The sequence below is a fragment of the Erpetoichthys calabaricus genome, chromosome 6 (assembly GCF_900747795.2).
Source record: "Erpetoichthys calabaricus chromosome 6, fErpCal1.3, whole genome shotgun sequence".
NCBI classification, from domain to species: domain Eukaryota; kingdom Metazoa; phylum Chordata; class Cladistia; order Polypteriformes; family Polypteridae; genus Erpetoichthys; species Erpetoichthys calabaricus.
The window spans coordinates 130,516,951-130,541,516 of record NC_041399.2 but is presented as its reverse complement, the minus strand read 5'-3'; positions in this window follow the sequence as shown (position 1 = coordinate 130,541,516).

Sequence of the window (24,566 nt, the reverse complement as noted above, 5' to 3'; positions counted from 1 at the left end):
CATAGCCAGAAGGATGGAGAAAGTGCTGCCTTTAATAATATCACAGGATCAAACTGGATTTATTAAAGGCCGACACTTATCTTCCAATCTTTGACGCCTGTTTAATGTAATATATTCACCAGCAAAGTCAAACACCCCAGAGATGATATTATCATTGGATGCAGAAAAAGCATTTGATATGATCGAATGGAACTACCTTTTCACTGCATTGGAGAAATTTGGGTTTGGCCCGAATATTTGTACATAGATCAAACTACTGCATACCAGTCAAGAAGTCTCAGTCTGTATTAACAACATTTGTTCAGACTACTTTAAACTAGAACATGGCACCAGACAAGTATGTCCTTTATCACCACTGCTGTTTGCAATCGCCATTGAACCACTGGCGGTCCACTGTCGAAATTCTTATCAGATAAAGGGGATTATCCGAGAAGGACTGGAACAGAAAATTTCTCTATATGCAGATGATATGGTTTTATATATACCAGACCGAGAAAACACTGTGCCTGCAGTTTTAATAGCACTTTCAGATTTTCAAAAGATCTCAGAATTAATTTGAATAAAAGTATACTCTTTCCAGTGAATTCACAAGCATATAATATTAGATTGGACACCCTACCTTTTACCATAGCAGATCAGTTTAAATACCTAGGGGTAAATATCACAAGTAAACATAAAGCTCTTTATCAACCAAATTTCGCTGTCTGTATGGAAAAAAATAAGCAAGACTTGCATAGATGGTCAATCCTTCATCTCACTCTAGCCGGAAGAATTAATGTTGTTAAGATGAATATCCTTCCTAAGCTTCTTTTTTTATTTCAAAACATCCCAATATATATCAATAAATCATTTTTTAAGCAATTAGATTCAACCATAACCTCATTTATTTGGAACTCAAAACATTCACGTATCCGAAGAGCAACCCTACAAAGACCTCAGGCAGAAGGTGGCATGGCTCTACCTAATTTTCAGTTTTATTACTGGGCAGCAAACATATAAGCCATAAAAACTTTCACACAAGTAAATGAACATACACAGGCCTGGTCCACAATAGAAGTAAAATCCTGCAGCACTTCTTTATATTCCCTGCTCTGCGCTCCAATAAATGCAAGTTATCAAAAATATACTAATAACCCAATTGTGCTTCACTCACTCAGAACATGGAAACAATTTAGAAAGCAATTTAAGATGGAAAATCTTCTATCTGTGGCACCCCTGCAAGAGAACCACCTCTTTCAACCTTCGCAAACATATCCCGTTTTTAATATCTGGAAAAGATTTGGGATTAAATTGCTCAGAGATCTTTATATAGACAATATCTTTGCATCCTTTGAACAATTACATTCCAAATTTAACCTTCCAGCTACACATTTCTTTCACTATCTTCAAATTAGAAACTTTGTCAAACAGAACCTGCCCAATTTTCCACATCTTGTACCCTCCACCATGCTGGAAAAAATACTGCTCAACTTCGAGGACTTAGACACCATTTCTGCAATATATAAAATTTTATTAGAGTCCCTTTCTTTTAAAGATCCAAGAGGACAATGGGAAAGAGATCTCTAAATTAATATATCAGAAAAGGAGTGGAAGGTAGCAATGCAGAGAATTCACTCGAGCTCCATATGCGCAAAGCATAGAATTATTCAACTCAAAATTATATATCAAGCTCATCTGTCTCGCTTAAAACTGTCCAAAATGTTTCCAGGGCAAGATCCAACCTATGAACGCTGCAACCAAGCTCCTGCTTCACTGGGTCACATGTTTTGGGCAGGCACCAAATTAACATCATTTTGGACCAAAATTTTTAAGTGCCTTTCAGACAGCCTTGGTGTCACAATCCCTCCTAACCCAGAAGAACTACATCAATTAGCATCAAAAGATGCAGGATCAATAATAAAGTAAATATTTTCAATTATCCTATCTTGTATTATTAACAAAACAGCCACTTCTTGATAAGGTGGGAATACCGTCTCCACTCATGTGAATGGCGAAAAAACACATGGAATCCAGTTTTTTCAGATCAGATTTAGACCATTTTCATATGTGATACTAAATCCAATACTGACATATGTAACTTGAAAGTAACCTGTGTGTGAATGCTTGAATTAGAATTTTCAAGAAATATATGTACATTATTTTACTTCACTGTTTTTTCAACCCACTTCATAACTCTGTAAACAAATCAAGATGGACACATTGTATTGACAAATTGTAGCAATGAAAAAGAACATAGAATAATGACACAGAATATAAGAAATTTGACAAATGATAGGAGACCATCAAGCCTGTTTTTTTAACTAATAACTTAGCTGCCTCCAGACTATTCATATCTTGCTTCTAGAAGTCCTGCATTCAGATACAACAATGATACAGTAATTGTACACAAAGCTACACGAAAGCTACAATTTTTGTTTTTCCATTTCTTGTCTTTGCCATCATAAGCTGAAAACAATTCTAAGTAGTGCAGTAGCTAGCATTCTGCTTGTATTTGGCTAGTATTTGTGGTTCACACATTTGTAAGATGTATTTGTATTGATTTTGTGCATGCTGGGCATATTGGCTGAACATCTGCACACAGTCATACTGACAACACAAAAATTGGATATGAGAAAAAAATTAGAAGTGAATTATTTGTAGCTACAGTGTGAACAAACCCATATTTTTATATAAATCTATGTCAAACAATATAATTGACAGATGGTGTACTTACTGTTTCACATGACTGTACTCTTAAAGCTGTTCTTATGAGTTCTACCAGCAGAAAGATCTTTAATTCTGTCATAATATCAAAAAGCATCCTGAGAAAACAAATGTCAAATGATTTGTTAAAGGTGAAGAGTAGAGAAGGTAGTTGCTTCTCCAATTGTTCAGTTCTAACAACCATTAAGCCTTATGGATCATCTAGATTTGTGACATGTAACACATTCTATGACATATGAAATATATTGCATGTTTGGGTGCTGGTCGAGGATCTATATAACCTGTTAGGTCTTGCACATCGATGAACATTCCTGGTTTGATGGCTCTTTTTAATTTAAATTATGTAGATGACCTAGTTTAAAAGCATCTCTGTTATTCGAGGGTACTCATTTTGTTGATATATTAAATGATCTGTACTGTAGCAATTCTTGGAACATAAACCTATGTCTGTGCATCCTCTTTTGGCTGTGTTATATATGGGCATGAGAGAAAAAATGCTTCATTTCAAACCTGCCATTTATCTCAAAAATACTTGAGAAGACAGTAGCTGCATAGGTACATGGGTATCTTACTGCTAATGATTTATTTGAACAGTTTCAGGCTGGTTTCTGCCCTTTCCATAGTACAGAGACAGCTTTGGTTAAAGTCACTAATTACCTGTTAACAGCTTCTGATTCTGGGCTGTTGACCATTCTGGTGTTACTAGACTTGAGTGTGGTCTTTGATACATTTCTCTGATGGCATTTTCTTAGATAGATTGGCCTCTGTTGAAATCAATGTTATTTCCTACATTTGGTTCACTTCATATCTATATGGTCATATACAGTTTGTTCAACTTAAGAATTTTAGATCACAACCCACTCCAGTCACTAGTGGTGTTCCCAAAGGCCCTGTTTTGGGCCCTCTTTTAATTATTATCTACCTTCTACCAGTATCTTTAGGAGATTTGATATTGTTTCATTGCTACGCTGATGACACCTAGTTGTATTTATTTGCCAAGCCTAATTCTTTCCTTCCTCCTTTCATCCTCTTTCCTTGCTGAAATAAAAGCATGGTTCTCCCAAATTTTTTCAAACTTAATTATGATAAAACTGAAGATCTCCTCATTGTCACTCAATTTACTCTTTCTAGACTTTTTTAATTTTGTTGCAATAGGAAGACATTGAAAACCAGAGCTGTTTATTTGAATGTGCTTTCTTTCATTTGTCTTGTGTCCTTGTTAATCCCCCTTTTCTGCATTTCAATTTATGTGGCATATGTAATTGCACAGTTATTTAATTTTTCTGCTGTCCATTATATATTTCACTTAAAGCTTTAATGTGATGGCTATGGAAGCTCACTGGCATAGTATTTCTTCTCAGCCTTCATTAAAAAGAACTCAGTTTTGTTCAGAAGACCTTCTTTGATTTTTTAACTGTAAATAATAGCAGAAATACTTAGAATCTTAGAATACCTCATTTCAAGAATAAATATGGCTAAGCTTTTAACTTTGGGTCTTTTTAAAGATATTCAAAGACTCATCACTGTTGTATATAATTGTTTAATGATGCTTTTGTCCATTGCTTTATGTTTGGGTGTTGATTGCTATGGTCTGCATCTTTTGAGATGTATGACGGCCGGTGGGAGGGGTGTGGTTTAGAGGCACGCTGTATGGAGAGTTGGTTAAACAGGGTTAACAATAAACAGCATTTCAAACGTTATTCTGAGTGTGTCACTACTTCAATCTAGAAAACACTACAATCACTTTATCAGGTCATGTTGCTTTCATAGGTCTAATGTTAAGGACAGCTTTGTGTATAAAACTTTTTTAATATTTCAGTGAATTTATTCCTGTCATCCAGCTCATCAAATACATTTTTAATATGTATAAATGGTGACAATATTTTTTATTCAAATCTGGTGTGATATGCAAGCTGTCTACCATGGTGTACCGGATAACAAGAATTGCTTGTTGAAAATCTGAATAATGCATTTTCCCATTAGTTCAAGAACCTCTAGAAACTCCTGATGCCATGTTTTTTTCATATTGTTCATAGTACTAGGGTGTTGTACCGTATTAGCCATTATGGATATAATGAGAAGACAAGGTAAATTACACCTTTTATTGGCTAACTAAAAAGATAACAATATACAAGCTTTCAAGGCAACTCAGGCCACTTGCCTGCTTGACTTCTCATTCCATTCATATACTTCAGTAATTTCAAATCTTGTAATTAACAGCTAGATTAATTTCCTTTCTTTTTTGATCCCCGCACCTAAATTTGACACCCTGAAAACCCCATCTTTGTATGCGTTTGACCTGTCTTAAAGGTGACTTGTATCTCACTGACATCGTGTGGTCAAACATAGATGCAACATGCCACTATTTTCTTTTCTTCTTTTTCTTCTTCTTCTTCTTTGTTTTTTACTATAATACTACCACAAGTTGCTGTTTCCCAGTGAAATGCAAATTGGCCTTCTGTGTTTGGCACAATAGAAGTAAATTAACCAAAGAGACTTTTAAAAGGTTAAATATATCTGCTGCTTTTGTCTACTGAAGAATTAAAAACATAACCTTAATCATAGACTACCACGTGTCTGAGCCACAGTATTATCTTCAATAGCTTAGAAAAAGTGTCTCTTTGACAGGTCATACACATTTATTTTTGCTAATGCTTTTTGTCCTTTGATTTTATATGGCATTTTGACGTTTTTTAGCAATTAGCACTTATTTTACAGAAAAATGAGAATAGTTTGTAGCCTTTATATTTGCCAATTATAGGATAGATTGAAAAAGAGAAAATAAATAAAAGCATGAATTAAATGATGTAACAGGCATCAATAAACAGAACTACTTAGTGTTGTTACATGTATTCAAAGACAAAAAGGTGTCATTAATGGTGTATTTATACAGCACAAAGTAACTAAAATGAAAAAATGGGAGCATGGAAATGCAGATTTTATACATAAAAGCACCTGCAGCAATCTATAATATATATAAAATGCTGTTTGTTAGCAGCAAAGTAATGATTAGTAATAGCAAGGTTTGCTTCATATAATTACATAGAGCAAGACAACAAAGTACTTTTCACCTCTTTACATTAATTGTAGTATATTTAGCTGAAATCAATTGTTGTAAATGTTTGCGTGGGATATGCAACTGAGACTCCATTTTAGCATTATAACAGCAGGATATGTGTTTGTGACAGTGAGATATTTAAAATAGGGTAATCTTATTGGGACTAGTTGAGTTGTCAATATAAATTTTGTTTTGCAGCAGTATGGAAGATTTATCACTTACTCTACTACACAGCCACAGAGAGTTGGTGCCTGTTCCAGCAGCATAACTTAGTAATCAACCTTGAATGGTACATCCACAATAAGAATACCAGTCAACCTAATAGGCAATTCTGTAGTATGTGGGAGGAAACCAGAATTTATAGGGAAAATATATATGACCATCAGAAGAAAATACATATTTCATAGTGGCCTGTCTTAAAATTATAGTTAGGTCCTTCATTCTAACATGTAGCTGGGCTAACCATTGTACCATCATGCAAAACATTTACAAAACAAATGAAAATAAATCCATAAACCGTAATATACCAACATATACATTCATTGGCCACTGTTTCTGGTATACCTATCTAGTATTAGGCAAGACCTCTTAATTTCTTTTGAACAGCCTGATGTCTTCATAGGATTTCACAAAGTGCAAAAAACATTTCTTTGGAATTTTGTTCCATGCTGATTTGATAGTATTACACAACTTCAGCAGATTTTTTTGCCTACATATTAATGCAAAAGATACAAAAAGCAGACTTATAAAAAAAGACTGTGCAGACTATTGCGGTACAGTGAGGTCACTGTTATGTTTGTGCAACCAGCTTGTGTGCCTTATGACAAGGTGCATGTCTCTACTGTAAGTATCTATTTGAAAAATTTTAGACTGTGACCATAAAGAGATTTACATTGTCTGTAATGATACTCTTGTGTGTGCTGTGGCATTTAAATGATTCTGACCTGCATTAAGAAACATGATATGTACCAAGAAAACATTCCCAATACCATTACACCACCATAACCAGTCTGTGCTGTTGACATTCTGTAGGACAAGACCAAACCAAGGGTCGATGCTGTTTATGCCAAACTGTGACTTCACTATTTGCATTTTGTAACAGAAATCCAAATTTATTAGCCCAGATGACATTTTAGTAATAGTCATTTATTACCACAGTTTTTGTGATCACTGGCTCACTGTAGCCTCATCTTATTGTTATGGCCTTTCTGTTAGCTTGAACACATCTTGCCATTCTCCTCTAATTTTTCTCAATAAATTGGCATCCACAATCATTGGACAGTTAAACTTATTTAGATCATGTATCTTGCCCATGGAAATGTTTGACTGAGCAATACGTGAGCATGTCTGCATTATGCATATACTAAATTGTAGCCATATGACTGTCTGGAGAAGCAAGTTTTTTGTTCATAACTTTTTGCATGTGAATCTCTGTCTGTTTATATGCAGTATATTAGTGGTGAGTGCAGATTTGAACAAGGAAATCTTGCAGGTATAGGTGCTGCCAGGGTGGTGGGGTGCAACATTCACTCATACACATGATAAGTGCTTTGGCCCATCATCAGATAGGGGCACTTACTGTATATACAAGCAAGAACTTCAATGTACTCTGTAAATGTGCTAATAAACATGAATGGATTTGTAGTAAACTGAAGAACTGGTAAAAAGGACATATATAGTTAATGCTTTTTTGTCAATGCTGTGGTCCAGATTGCTCAGCATAAAGGAAACGTCTGATACTAAGTCTCCATTCAGTACATGGACTGGTAGGTAGAGTGGAAAACTCCCCCTGGCTTTAGGGGGACACTGGCCCTGGAGAGAATGCAATATCCATCCATCCATCCATTATATTTATCAAATATTTTAGACAGTAGTAGTGAAGCTATCTTGAGAACCTGGTTATTTAAAAAGTAGGCCAAGAGGCATAGGAACACCAGGAGCCGCTTGGTGAAATTTTTGCCTGGTGATCCTGTCCCCAGAGGTAATTCTGAGGCTTGGCAGGAAATGATCGTGAGATGGTGTTTAAAGTCAAATTCCTGCCAAGTTTAATGAGTCCATACTAGGAAGCTATGTTGTCAGCAAAAGACTTGCGTGAGAAAGAGAGACTAGATGAGAGAGGAATGAAAAGAGAAGGAAGTGATATTCTGCATACTTTGGTGAGTAATTGGTTCAGACACTTCACCTGTCCGTCCGAAGAAGACTCACATTTGAGGACAAGAAGAAGCCAAAGGGTTATTGCTTTGTTATTCTTGAGTTCTTCTTTTTTATCTCTCCATGTGTTTTAATTTCTTTTGTTAAAGCACTGTTCTTTATGCTTGGATGTCATCTTCCAATTATTCTGGGCTTGGAGACCAAACTAGAGAATACCTTATCTTGCATTCTAAATATACACATACCATAACTTTCAAAAATAACTGTTGAAAATATTTTTAGTTTAGGTTTTATAAATTGCCTAATGTTTGTTATCAAAACAGTGAAGAGAACAAACCAGAGCAAAGGAACAATATCCATACCCTAATTTATAATTTACTAAAGTTCATATTGGTATCCACAGGCTTAGTGGACACAATTAATTGTATATTTTTTCATGAACTTGAAAAGCTAACACCTTATAAATTCCATAGAGAAAATTAAAGAATAGTTTCCATTGAGCAATGTAACGTTTAAAGGAGGAGTCTCTCTAAATATTACCACTTACTATTTCAAGTATTAAATAAAACTTACTTTTAGAATATTGGTAAATATACTTTTCCCTTACGTTGTAAAATTAGAATAAGATATATTGTTATTTAGGGCAGCTTTGTGAGTCGTGTTGTTAGAATTGTGTTAAACAATGTTTCTTTGAATCCTGAATGTAATCCAAAGTTACTGCACCTGAAGATTTCCCTTTAGCCACTGGCACATCCATAAATTAATTTTTTGCTGATCAATTCGCTTAGCCTAATTGCTTGTTTAAAATTTAATTTCAACCTTTACCAAGTCATGTTTTGAACCAGTTTGCTGAGAGTTAACTTGTTTTAAAAAGAGATACACTTTACATAGCATTATGTTCTCCAATTCTACTAATTACAATTCAAGTGAATTCTGATCCTATTCTGTCAGCAGAAAACAGTCCAGTACAGGTCAATAGTCTTTTACAGCATTCACTCACACAAAAAAGCATGTTGGGATGAGGTGTGATTGTGAATTTATCAGTTAACCTAACCTGTGTATCATTAGTGATGAGGGATCAAAACATTGAGTACTTGGAGGAAAACCCAAACAAACACAGGGAAAACATGCACATTGCACATTGCACATTGTTGTGGAAGTCAGACTGAAGATGCTGGATCCATGAAACATTAAAGTTAAGCATTATTCTACTCTATTTACTGTATTATTATATCTAAAATTATTCATTTAACCCAGTGGAGACATGACTGTTAGGCTGGATGAGATGAAAGTTAAGAGTGAAATAAATGCAAGACTAAGGATATCAATTTACAAAAAACAGTTCTTCCTTTAAGTGCTTCACTAAAAATTGAACTTTTGATATATGCTGTTTTGTTACTCAGTTATTATGCACTCAAATAATTAACTGATTACTTAAACATAGAAATACTTTTTTAGTTATTAATATGAAATTTACAGCAAATTTAACTGTAGAAATACGAAAATATTACTTATGCAAAGAAATTTATATCTTAATTACTAGGGGGCAAAGCCCCCAGCTTGCTTCGCTCGCCCATCCCCACCTCCCCGGGGGCGCACTTCACGCCAGCCACTTCGCACCTCTGCCGCTCGCATTGTGAAGGGGGGGGGGGGGGATTACTGAACGCATGCTAAGGAGATGTGGACGGATCAGCTGCTGGCTTGCTGTTGCCGAGCTGCATGTTCTGCTTGTTGCACTGCGCATTGATCATTTAAAAGCCTGTACAGCAGTTGTCCTTTTGTCTCGCTGCTTTGTCTTGTGGGACATCAAAGTGTCTTTTGCGGGACATCAAAGTGTCTTCCGAGAAGATCATGTCTCGACCCAAGTTTTTTTTATTATAATAGAGAGATTTATGTTATGGGCTATTACACTCACTAGAGGGTTAAACTGAATCAATTATGAAAGATAGTGCGTCAGAGTGAGGATGTGCAGCAACACTGAGTACTTTCAGCCAACTAATTATTCAGCAGAAGTGTGCCAAGCCTGCATAATGCCTCAATGTGACTGTGACAGCCAAGGCAGAAGTTTTCTTTATTTATAATTTTCTTCTTTGTTCAGACCAAAGTGTTTATTTATGTTTATTTATTTACTTACTTACTTATCTACCTATTTATGTATTTATTTGTTTAAAGAGCTTCTGAGGACAAATAAAGTTCTATCTATCTGTCTATTAGACTTAAAAAGAAACTGGTTTAAAATAAGTGTCATGCCACTTCAAGAGCGAAAGCTCTGTGTAGGACAAAAGTTAATTAGGAAGCAGGAGTTTCTGTGTACTTCTTCTCAAACTTACTTACTAAATATAAACCCAATGAGATTTGAAAAGTTAGAGATCATCTTGATTCAATCTGTGTCTTTGTCACTGACTTATTGCAATATTATTTTTCTCTTACTTGTATTTGCATTTATTAATTCTTTCATCTTCATATTTTATTTTATGTTTTAATAAATGAGAATAGATCTTTTAAATTTAATTTGGTCTAGAATTTTTTGAACAAAATCATTATAATGTGTGTTCCATGTAACACAATATATGTACAGCAAAGGAAAATAAAAACTCCACATTCAAGTAACTTTATTGACAAGCAGCCTCTCATTGGTATGTTAATTGTATTATCACAACCAGCGATAAACTATCACAACATGCAGAGATAAATTAAGATGTCTTTTTAAAAAATTTCTCAATGTTTCTAAGAACACTGAAATTCCATTCAAGTTGTTTTTGTTTAACCCAATGGAAAGCCAGGGATGTGCAAGGTATGAATCTGATGTAGTACGCATATCCTCCTGGAAGGAACACAAAAAAAATACTACACATTGGGATGTTACCCATAAACTCACTACACTTGAATGGCTGGCTACAAAATAAAGAAAACAATAATAAAATAAATTACATTACAATTAAAACTGTGAATTACCCTTGGTAATTACCCTTGGAACAGTCACACCCCACTTCAATTAAATTTTACAGGGGTGGGAAGAACAGACATATTGTACAACAACTGCTCGTTGGAAATAATATGTTGGTTTTAAATACCAAAGGTGGAAGTGTGGTGTAGTGGTTTCGCAGCTTCAAAAAAAATTCCAGTTTTAAATAATTCCAGATAGAAGTGTCAGTGTCCGTGGGTGCGATTGCACGACCGCGGGGCGTTAATGAGGTAACTGGGGCGAGTCGCACCTGCACGTGCGGGTGCAATCATTGTCTATTACTTCATTGGCTTCTTGTGGTGTGGGATTAATACGCTGCACCCACAGAGCCATATAAGTACGGGTCAGCACAGGGGGGAAAGAAAGAAAGAAAGAAAGAAAGAAAGAAAGAAAGAAAGAAAGAAAGAAAGAAAGAAAGAAAGAAAGAAAGAAAGAAAGAAAGAAAGAAAGAAAGAAAGAAAGTTTTAAATATACCTTTTATTAAACATTCAACAATCAATACAAAAATCAACAAACCAACAATAAAAAGAACATCCTATGTAACCTATTAATGAGTAATTTTCTGTAGATTCATAATAAGTAATTCACAAAACAAAAACACACTCCTCATTAACAATTTTACAAATTGCATTCATTGCACACCACTGTTCTATAAATGTTTGCAAATTGTGGGTCATCCTATAAAACTTGAAATTTAATAAAATTCGTATTTTTAATTGTGCTTTAAAGAACCCCACCAAGTCAGACTCCCTGTCACTCTTAATTTTTTCTTTCTTGGTGATATAAATGGCAAGCTTAGCTTGACCCAATAAAAAATTTGCTAATCTGACAACATTCTTTTTTGCTCTCCATTAGCACAACCATATATAAAAACCTGACTGGTAAAATAAACACCCAAAACATTACAAACACTGCCAAGTACAGATAAAAGAGGTTGAATCCTAAAACAGTAAAGAAAATGGTGAAAAACAGTCTCTCTCTGTTGGCAAAAAGGACACATCTCTGAGATGTTGGAGTTAATTAAAGACAAAAAAGAGTTAACTGCCACACTCCCATGAACAATTCTCCATTGCAGATCGCCAGTTCTCTTATTCAATGGTGGACTGTACAGACTTTCCCAAATGGGGCCGACACCCTCCACCCCTCCTAGTTTATCCCTCCAGGGTGTATCTGTGTATCTGCATAGTTGGGACTGATATTGAGCTTGGACACACACTTTATATAGCTCCTTCCCTTCCGCAGAGTCAAAAGGAAGATATTTAGTTCTTCTCCTGCTGTTTTCCTCCATCATGTTCTCATTGGCATTAATTAACAAATTTGGAAACGCAGACAAAGGCTCTGGATAATCTGTAGCTTTGAAAAAGTCTTTCAAGAAATCCTTAGCTGTTGAAGGTATATTCAAAAAGATCTGCCGCAAAATTCTTTCTGCTGTGCGCACAGAGCTCAGTCCTAAAGCTGCAGCCACCACCTCTGCGCTCAGCCAACTCAGTAGCTGTGGTTGAATCAAATTTTTAATTTGAAGAATACCAGCCCTGATCAGGCGTTGTTTCAGAGATGTCACTTCTACTGCCATGGTAGAGACAATTGGCAACTCTAAAGTCCAATATAAATTCAAGTATTTTTCCTCTAACCGACAATCCAACTGTTGCCAGATTCTTAATAAACTTCGGTAAAAGTCTGAAACATTACCAATGGGGAAGGAATCACTGTCCATTAAGAAAAGTGCTCGGTCCAATTTCAGGTTGCCAACTTGGTGCAGGAGAGCACATGCTAATGGCTTCCAAGACACAACCATATGACCATAGAGCAGTTTTTGCAGAGTTTGTAGTCTGAATGCATTTTTTCTGCTACAGATGTCCACCAGTCCTTGTCCTCCTGCACTCCTGGGCAAGTGCAAAATACCTTGATACAGCCAATGCTTCCCATTCCAAAAAAAACTAATCAACTCCCTTTGCACTTCAGTAATCAGGTCAGGTGGGGGTTCCAGGCATGGCAACCTGTGCCATAGAGCAGATGCAACAAGGTTGTTTATGATTAGCATCCGTCCTCTATATGACAGTTGGGGAAGTAGCCATCTCCAGCGTTGTAAACGGTTTCTGACCTTTTCTGCAACGCCTTCCCAATTCTTAATGTCACTATTTATGCCTCCTAGATGTAATCCCAGGTATTTAATTCCATCTCTTGTCCATTTCAGTCCAGATGGCAATGAAGGAAAAGGACCCATCCAGTTACCCAATAGTACCGCAGAGCTCTTGGTCCAATTTACTTTAGCTGATGATACTTTTTGGAACTCATCCAGCACGGATACCAGCCCATCCACATCTTGTTGTTTTGCAACTAATACTACGAGATCATCTGAGACCTTCAAAGGCACTGAACACTCAGGGACAGTCAGTCCACCCACCACTTTCCTTAATTTGATCAGCAGGGGTTCTATAGCCAGGGCATACAACATGCCAGACAAGGAGCAACCCTGTCTAATTCCTCTATCTACTTTGAATGGAGCGCTCAGACCACCCTTGATTTTCAGTACACCCTGAATGTCACTATAGAGCACCCGAACCATGGAAATAAAGCAGGGTGGGAAACCAAATCCCATTAGTATTCGCCAAAGGTACTGGTGCTCCACCCGATCAAAAGCCTTCTCCTAGTCCAAGGAAATTAGACCACCGTGTAATCCAAACAGTTTGCAGATGTCAAATGTATCCCTGATAAAAAAAAATGTTATGATATATAGACCTGTTTGGTACACAGTAACTCTGATCAGGATGAATGACATGCCCCAACACCTCCTTCATTCTCGTAGCCAACACTTTAGAAAATATTTTATAGTCTGTACAAAGCAAGACTGCTGGCCTCCAGTTCTTAATATTACACAGATCACCTTTTTTTGGAATGAGGGCAACAACAGCTCTTCTACGGCTCAAGGGGAGGAGACCTTTATCTAAGCACTCTTGAAGAACCGCAAGTAGGTCTGGTCTGATGAACTCCCAAAACAACCTGTAGAATTCGACAGTAAGTCCATCAATACCTGGAGCTTTCCCAGTGTTTAAACTTGCCAATGCCCGTGAGAGTTCTTCAAGGGTAAGCCCTCTCTGTAAAGCTGGTAACTCCTCCTTAGGCATCTGCGGCAGCCCCTTAGTAAAACCTGAAAAAGCAGTGTCCTGTTCCACCAGCTCAGATGAGAAAAGTTTAGAATAAAAATCAACAGCAAATGCCCTAATTTGAGAAGAGCTTGTCATCTCACTTCCAGAGGGGTCACTTTCCAGCCCAAAAAAGTACTTGGTTGGAGCATCACACTCAGACTTTATAATCAGTCAGGTGTGCGAGGGCAGCCTTTCTCACTTTCAACATATCCAGGTTCTCACTGCCCTTAGAGGAGTCAAAGTCCTGCTGGAGTGCTGTTATCTCTTCCTCCAGTGCTTTCATAGAATCATTCAAACACCTTGTGACATTCAGAGTATACTGTTGACAGAACTGGCAAATCTGTACTTTACCAACATCCCACCACTGACCCAGAGAAGAGAACTGACATATCCTTTCCCGCCACTGTGTCCAAAAGTACCTAAAACTATTTTTAAAATGGGACTCCTGACATAAAAGCTCATTAAAATGCCAATGAGAGCTTTTTGACTTTAAAGATGACATAAGAACATTGCAGGTAACTAATGCATGATCAGAAAGACTTGTAGGCACAATGACACGTGAATTAAAATGGTTAAGATGATGGTTAAAAATATAAAACCAATCAAGCCTGGCAAGTAAAAGAGTGCCACCTCGCACCTGTGCCCACTTGTACTGCCTGTCTCCCCCATTCAGGGCCCTCCACACATCCTTCAATTCATATCGCTCAATGAGCGCTTTCAGCTCTCTGGCAGATCGCGGGTGGGGCTCTGCATGATTTCTGTCCAGTGCATCATTAAGGGTGCAGTTAAAATCCCCACCTAAAAACACACATTCATTCGGGTCACACTCTGATAAAGTACGCTCAAGACATTTAAAAAAGCTCACTCTTTCACTGCCAATTGTTGGAGCATAAACCTTAATAAAAACCAACCGGCTATTGTCCATGTCAACCTTTACTTTAAGCAGCCACCCTCTTATCACTTCGTAGGCAGACACCAATGTCAGACACATTTGTTTAGATATACCAATGGCAACACCAGAGCTACGTGTTGACCCGTGACTAAAAAAAACATCTCCTCCTCAGCATTTCTGCCACTCAATTTCAAGAGCATTTTCGCTGTGCGTCTCCTGCAGGTAAGCCACTGTCAGATGCTTCCCTCTCAGGAAGTTGCACACTTTCGCTATCTTGAGAGGGCTCTTACAACCGGCAACATTAAGACTCCCAATTTTAAAATTGTACATTGGTAAAATAGATAATGGAACCAAAAAAATGCTATAATACCATTAAGTAATATAAAAAATGCAGAATTTTGAGCCATTGTTAGCAAGTTGTTAAATTAGCAGAGGTACATAACTTTCTTAAAATACTTCTAAGCCTCCACCCCTCCTTGTCTGAAAAAACCTCAGTGCCTGATCTTTGCTTCATTAACCGTTTAATGGAGGATATAAATAATTTAACATCCGGAAAAAAGTTCTGTACATCCACTCTTTTCCCCTTTGTTTCAATCAGAAAGGTTCTAATTCTGTAGAATCCATATCCTTCTGTGGTGTCCTGACTACTTTCTGACACAACAGAGGAATCAGTTAAATAACCGTCCTCCCCACAATCTGAAACCGAGGACGCTTCTGTGTCAGCTGCAGCTGCAGTCTCTTCAAAGTTTCTTTTTTTAGAAGCAACTTGCTCATCTGCCCCACAGTGTCTTTTAACAGCCTTTGGTGTTTTGAAAGTACTGGAGCCGACACACTCCATGTCCATATCACCCCATATGCTTGGGACCACCGATTCTGTAGCAGAGTATGATACCTCCAAGACACCCAACTCATTAGCAGTGTTTCCACACACTACTACAGGGGTGTCCTGATTTCCATTATCCCTATTCAGTTTGGGATCGGCATTAACTTTCTGCCGTGTTATTAACTGCAGACGCCTTCTCTGCCGAATCTGTCTCATCCCCAGGGCGGTCGGGGGTCTCATCTGGGGTCAGTTGTTTGCCTGATTTTGCAGCTTTAACAACATCTTTGCAATCTCTAGCTACATGACCAGCTTTGCCACATTTAAAGCATTTCATCGGTTCCGAGGTGACAAAGATAACGTATTCGTAACCGTCCACTCGGAACTGCAACGCTACGTTTAACTCATCCGCTGTATTTTTTAAAATCATTAAAACTTGCCTCCGAAAAGACATCACATGCTTCAACTGGGGTGCTTTACATCCTAAAGGTATACGTTTAATCTGTGAGATTAACTGTCCATAGCGAGATAGCTCTCTTTCAAGGGTCTCGTTAGATAGAAAAGGAGGTACATTAGATAGGGTAATCTTTTTTGCTGGAGTTGTAAGAGGCATTACGGGAGTTAAAGTGTCTTTTATAACAACTCCATTTTCTACCAATCTATGGACAAAATCTGTTGTAGCAACAAACACAACCACCGCACTGCTCATTCTTGAGACTGAACGAACATTGTCACAGCCTATTACATTTCCTACTGCCAATATACATTCTTCCAGAGAACAGGGGCCTCATGTATAAACGGTGCGTACGCACAAAAATGTTGCGTACGAATGTTTCCACGCTCAAATCGCGATGTATAAAGCCTAAACTTGGCGTAAAGCCACGCACATTTCCACGGTACCTCATACCTTGGCGTATGCAATTTCTCCGCTCGGTTTTGCAGACTGGCGGCACCCAGCGTCAAAGCAGTGCTACTGTTCCTGTGTGGTCACCCTTTCTTTCTTAGCTCCACATTCCTGACGTGGCTTTATAAATACACTGAAACTAACTGCATATTGTTTATTAGTGTAATGCATCTGATTGTAATTAACCTGTAGCAAAATAATGGTCCAGAGCATAGCCATAGTATTCCAAATACCATAACTGCTTTAGCGTTGTTACTCTCACTGCACCTTCTTCTTCTTCTTTCAGCTGCTCCCGTTAAGGGTTGCCACTGCGGATCATCTTTTTCCATATTACTCTCACTGCACCACTCGGAGTATTTATATCACTGTATCTGAGTGTGAATCACAGCAGCAGCTGATCGGAAAGAGAATTATCGGTATACAGTTTCAAGTACACACTACCCCAACCACGGCAAAAAGCATCAAAGCCTTTCCTGTACGGCCCTCGCGTTTCAGAAACAGTTTCATCCCAAGAACTATAAACGCACTCAATCAGTCCATCAAGTGCTCCTTGTAGAACTGTTTGTACTTATAAGTACAATCACCTCACTGTAAACTTACACTACTGTTATAATATTGCACAACCTGCGCTACTTTATAAAGCGCGTATGATGACAATATCATTTTTAAGATGAAATGCAGCAAAATATGTTGCTTATAGTATACAGATAAAACTTTAACTTCATTTAAATAATCTGCATTGTTAATAATTAAACAGGTGAGGACACGGTGCCGCAGCGTATAGCTGGTTCACGGATAGCTCCTGCCTTGCGCTGTGTTATTGCTGGTGCTGACGCAACACTGGAAGGATAGATGGATAGAATAATTAAACATGTACTACGAAGATATTTCAATGTTCCTTAAAAGTTTTGAAGAATCGGCGTTCTAAGCTTACAGATGGCTTAACGTCTATTACAGAGCTGATTGTGTGGCGATTAGGTATTTGGAGAAAGAAAAGTACGTTTGAAAGAGACAATACTTCTGTAATAAGTTATTTCATCGAAGGTTGCACATGGCGCAGCAAGCCTCTTGCGTGAGACATGAACAATCACTGCGCCACTGTGTTCCTATGTTTAATAACATGCTTTCATTGCTATCATCATGAAAATTATATCACGTATACATCTCAGTATTTTAATTATTCAGAGAGCTGTAATATCTCGAATGTAATGGATTCTGTGTCCTGTCGGAGAAAGAGAAAGAACGGAAGCACGTAGTGATTCACACACATAGAGCACATAGAAGATCAAATACAGAACAAAGCATTTAAAGTGCTACTTGAGAAACTAGTAAAATAAACGATTTTAAGATGAAGTTTATGATGTTCTACTTTAATGGCAAAATAAACTACATGATTAAAGTGGAAATTTCGAGATTAAAGTTGACATTTCGTGCTTTTTTCCCAATGTGTGCCAATTTTTTTTGTCTGTACCCTAATAAGCTTTCATATGACACTCAGACAGTGGGCTACGAGTCGCCTTTTCACTGTGACTTTCATATGTGATTTCTTTTTTATTTCGGGCACTGTGCGACTTTGTGAACTTGGATCTTTCGAGTTTCTCCGACACTCTGTCACTCGATCAGCTTTCTTTTGTTGATTATACCACTGTTTAAACCAACAAATAGTAGGTTTTTCCTTTGCCTCCACTTGGTATTCGCTGAAATTCTTATATTTTCCCCTGTGCTTTTCCCATAGTCTTTTCTCAGAAGGCTATTTATATTGATTTGCATTTTCAAAGAGGCGAAATTCTGGGAGGAGTTGGGGCGGGACAGAAAGCACGTGCACGTGCGTTACTTTTCACGCTGATCGGGATTTATGTAGTGGAAGAACGTGAAATTTTGCGTACGTACAGATTCCTGCATCTGGATTTTTCTGTGCGTACGCACAATCCCGCTTTTGTGCTTATGCCATGTGATAGTGTGAGTTCTACGCACGGCGTTATACATGAGGCCCCAGGTCGCTTCTGGCATTAGCTTCACTCCATGTTGTCAGGTGAGTTTTTTCGAAATCACCGTTCTGAAAACGGACCCCTCCTGAGGAGGCCATTCTGGCCTTCCTCAGAATAAACCACTCCAACCAAAAGATAAACAGTCAGAGACAGAATAGCAATTAAGAACAAAAAAGTAGGAAAAAACAGTAAAATCACAAACCTTCAAACTCTCCCGCTCTCACTCACCTTCTCACAGAGCTCCGCCCACTCACCACTCTCGCGAGAGAAAGAAAGAAAGAAAGAGCAGTCACGGGAGGGTGATCTGGCCAACTGGAAGGGGAAGGCAGCACGAGCTGGGGCTCCATGAAGGACCGTAGGCTGTGGCGCTCTAGGGGCTGATTCACCCTACTGAATAATAATAGTAGGGTAATAATTATGACGGATGACCTCCCTGTGGAGCCAAGGAACAAATGCGGGTGCGTGAAGGAAGACGGGAGGAGATGTGCATTAAAATCTTCACAGTAATATTAGAAATCACAAACAACTTCATAGTTAATCAGAGAAAGAATCATATACCAGTCTTTTGTGACTTTGATTTTTGACTCCTTGTTTTGAACGTAGTGGCTTGTTGCTCTCTTTGCATCTGTGATATTTGGTCTTCTTCCATATATCAAACTCTGTTTATGATTAGCCCTTGTTAAAGATTTTATCTCCTGATCACTATGAAAACCTTAATGTTGTCTTTGTGGCTTGCCAAATTCTACATCTGAAAGAACAAAATAAAAGGTTATAAATGCAGTATGTAAACATTATAAGAACATATGATGTAAAAACAATAATGTTCCCAGATGGACTGGAGTCCTTTCTAGATCTATTTTCAGACTTTATCCCAATGGTACCAGAATTGTTTTTTTCTCCAGTGACCCTGACGTACACTACTGAGAAGATGGATGGAAGGATTTGAACAGCAATTCATATGATAACAAAGAAGAAATTAAACATGGTAGCTACAGAAGGAACTACTGTCTGTATTTTTAGGCTGCTATGCAGTTAACTACAATAGTATACTTTTGATAAATGTATTGACTGAAAACAACATCGGCAAAACGAAGAGTAGGACAAAAAACCCCGGGTTAACCTAGTATGGTATAGAGACTGATATTCTTACACTTCAGAAAGTGTGATTTTTCAGGTTTTTTGCTGTGATTTTTGTGACTGGTGCGATTATTCCCCTGGTGAAAATGAAGGCAAAATGGGCATAGTAAAAATAATCATTATGAACTGCAAAACATTTGGGACAGCATTTTTTTTATACAATAAAGACAAATGAGTGATCTTCTTTACCAGCATAAAGTTTGTTGCATAGATTTTCTCATCCTAATGGCACCTATTACTGAATGCTGTATACTGTACATATATGAGCACAAATTAACATAACCTCTTCATAGGTCTCTCCTGGGCTGCAACACTTTTGACATGAATAGAAGCAACACAAAATTTTAGTTATTACAGTTTTAGCTGACATGGTCAAATATGTTGATTGTGGTGGTACCCCCTTTATAAGTCTATTAACATTATTCCCTTAATTCTCAAAGCTATAATTGTTGTGCAGAGAATTTTCTGTTATTAAAATATCTGACATCAGTCCAAAATGCTCACTGTTTTCTAGTTAAATTTTCAACATTCAGTGTAGAGAAATGTATCCTTTTATTATGAAGGCATTTAGAAATGAACAAAGGACAAGTTCATTAAGGCTAACATTTCCATGCAGATATTAAATACTGTGTATTACTGGCATTAATGATGCAAAACATTAAAGAATGAAGTCAATATATGTCAATAAGATTAATGCCACTTCACCCAATTTAAATGGAAATACCATCATACTGTATGTAGGTGAAGACTGAAAGCTTCAGTCAAAGTCTAATTGTATATTGCTATATATCCACTTTAGGCAATTTGATGAAAAACTCCCTTTTCTGTTTAGATTGAATTGAAATTGAGAAGACTGACAATACACAGTTTTACAAAGGTTATTAAATATATCTTTAATTATTTAATTTTCAAAATTAATTCTATAAAAAGCTATCATTTTTTAAAGTTTTTCACAAAATACATTTAAACAAAATAGATTTAAAAATAAAAACACTAAGAAAGTCATACTTTAAAAAAGACACATGATCATTGATAAGCAAAAGACAAGCAGGAGGCAAAAACCAATCAAATTCTCAATGAGAAATCAACAAGAATAAAAATGAATTTTAAGATTTGATTTAAAAGTAGCTAAAGCAGGTGCAGTCCTAATGTAAAGTGTTAGTATATTCCAGAGTTTTGGGACAGCAACTGAAAAGGCAAGATCACTCCTGCATTTCAGCCTCTATCTGGGAATATTCATCAGCATTTGGACAGAAATGACCTTGCAGGTGAGGGGTAATGCACAAAGTCAGAGAGGTGAGGTGGTGATAACCCATTCAAAGGCTTAAGAACAAACAGTCATATCTTAAAATCAGTTCAGAAACAGACTAGAAGTCAATGTAGAGAACCCAGAATGGGAATAATATTGTCTCGTTTACATGCTCCTGTTAAATTGAGAGCTGAGCGGCAGTGTTCTGAACCATCTGCGAGAGTGAGCTAGTACAGCATCATGTCACTAGCAGAAACTTTTGAAGATTTTGCATTAATGGGAAGGGGGGGGGGGTGGGGGTGAAACAGAAAATATGACTCAGGTGGAGCACATTGTTTCTTAGTGGTTGGAGGACTGTCTGAAACTTAACATTAGTAAAGGAACTGGTTTTTGACATTGACAGCACCCAAGAGCTTCTATGTTGGGTGATTGTTCAGGTTATGGATGTAGAGGTGATTTACATAAGTAACAAGCTGGACGTGTCTTGAAACCAATAGGAACTGTATAAAAAAGGGCAGATCAGACTATATCTATATCTATCTGATAGCGAACTAAATTCAAATGAGTCACAGTTACAATTAAAAGTAAGAAGTGATTAAAAAATTAGAAAAAGTAATAGAAACTTGAATAAAACTATTGCTACCCCTCTCAAGTTGCTTAACACATTATCCACACTATTTTTTAATGACAGGGAACCACTTTTCCTTTTCTTACATAGTTTTATCCCATATCATTTTCTAAACAGCAGGCTAATAATGAACATTCACTGAAATACTGCCTAGAATTTAGTTCTGCATTTCTTTTCTATATTTTATATGTACATCCCCTGTTCCCATGGGTTTTCTTAGGTCATTCTTTTTTTCTCCCAAACAGGAATTTCATCTGAGGCTTCAGTATGGTTTCATTTCGCACAGCCCTGAACAAGACTCTGTGCTTGAGTCATAGTCACAAACTGCCTAATTTAAGTGTATTATGAGCCATCTGAAGTTGCTGATTGGTAATAATGGATCTTGCTGCAGACTAATGCACATTTTAATTTCTTGGTTTACTGAGTTGTGAAAAATGCCTTTTGAGTGTTTTCAAATGCAGTGTTTCTACATAGATTCTGGTTTCAGTGTGAATGCTAAATTATAGATCTGTATCAAAAATAAACCATGCAGTAAGTTCAATTCACATGTTCAACAAATGTAGCTGTGGTCCTCAGAATGTAAATCTGTCATTGACGTTTTGTCAAATTTTCTTTTTTCCCAGTCTTAACACATGTTTTTTTCTGTGTTTAGTGAGAGGTACTGTACATTACTTTACTGTCAGTGAGCTTCCAATCCCCTTGGAATATAATACAGATTACTTATAGAAAGGTCTACATCCAGTTTTACATAAAAGTAAAATAATATATTGTTCATGTACAGCAGTTATTTTTAATCTACATGCAGTGATTCTTACATGAAAACAAAAATAGTTACACCAGTACATCATACTGGAACACTCCAAAGGTAAAGTGCAAAAACTAAGGGATTATTGTTGTCATTTGCCAACAGATATTGAAACCCATTTGTTCAGTAGAATGAATGTTTCAGAAAAGGTTTCAATAGCCCAGCAATATTTCCTACCTGGGCAGTCGCATAATAAGAATACTTTTACTTATATTAGATGCTAACAGTACATCTTGTACATTCAGCTTTTCTCACTTAGTGTATTCTTTTTAAAATACCAAAGAATGATTCAAGAACAGAAACAACCCACTAATTAGCCAACCAGTATTTAATAATGGAATTACTTTATTTATCTGCATTTCTGGCATCCCCATCTACATCCTCATTGCTTTTACAGTTTCTCTGTCTGGAAAGAGCAAACTGAGTAGTCACCACTGCAGTCCAGTCTATCCACCCAGCTATGAAGGATTCTGCCAAAGTTGAAATCCAATCCATCTATTTGATAACTTTCAAGAGCTGTGTTCATTAATATTTGTTTAGATGTAAACCAGTGGAGCTGAGATTTGAAATTGGTACTGTATATAGTTCTTAGGTAACAGTTTATTTTGGGAACTACAAAAATATATCTATTACTTCATTTACACTTCTATAACAAGACCTTAAAAAGGCTTCTTTTGCTGTTAATTTCACTTACAATGCATAAGTAGTTATTTATTACTGCGCAGTGTGGCATTTATATGCTGGTAAAATTACTTATGAATATGAAGGATTCAAAAACCATATTTTGAAGTATGCAATATCAAGAGTTGCCAGTTTTTAAAAATGGTAGAGCCAAATCTTCCATTTAAGGTAATGTAATTACAATTAAGAAGCAAACTTTAAAAGATTCAGGCTTAAGGTTTAATGTTAAAGGTATGCATGGGCTCGAGAAGCTTTTTGTAGCAGTAGCCAGCAGGCAGGCTAATTAACAATATTAAGATCTTTATAAACAAAAGGGGCAGTTTCTGTTCTTTTGTTAAAAATTATCAAAGTCAATGTTTAGATTAATTAACTAAGAAAATTTAAGGGTCTGGTATCTTTTGATTCATTTGAGAGAGATTTGGAAAAACTTGTTGAAGGTAGGAGATCTGTCCAAATCAGCACATTGCCACAGCGACAGTTTCTAGGACAAGCAGAGTTAAAGTGAAGTGAAGGTCAGTCATTTCTTGCATGCTCTTGTAAAAATAAATAAAAATGAAGTAAAAGGTTAAATTATGTTTTAAAAAACTGGAATCCAATTTAGGGCAGATGTCTGCCCAGTGTTAATGGAATAGTCTTTAGCCATGAATAACCCTGACTTAAGCCAGTGAGAAAATGGTTGGATGAACCTTTAAAATGTAATCAGTTTTGAACAGATCTCCATATATATTTTATTGTACTGAATATTATATATTATATTGTATTAAATTAAATTGGAGTGCCTAAAAATATCCTGCTCTTTTAATTTGTATTATTTTAATGCAATCAATTAGCATGGTGGTTAGTGCTGCTGTCCCACAACACCAGGGATCTGGGGTCTTGCCTACATCCCAAAGATATAGGTTGGGTTTTTTTTTTTTCTCATTTGGTGAGTTCTCATGAATATTCTCTTTTAAAATACTCAAAAAACCAGCCATGATCACCATTGGAATGAGTCAGGAATCAGACCTCCTTTATCAATATCTTTGGACCCAATGGAGCTTACATATCAACAGGTGAGTTCTCTATGTAGGCTGACAGATGTTCAAGTGCATCGATCTTAAATAAGCTTTAATCATTTGATTAGCACAGTTAAGAAACACATCAGCACCAATCAGCATGCAGATAAATAAATTGTGTAATCTATAGCACACTTTATATCTTTGTATAGCTAAAGGTCCGAAAGTAGTTTAACAGATGAAAATCTGTGGCAAATACATGATCATTAAATAGGTCTTCTTATATTTAATACTACAGTTAAAAAGTTGAAATGTCGTATGATCTTATCTTCATAGGAAATGTGCTGGATACTGTGGAAAGCAGCCCGGACACAGACAGGTAGACATCGTTTTGATTCACCCCACACACATTTATTTACAGTCTCTATTATTTACAGTGCACAC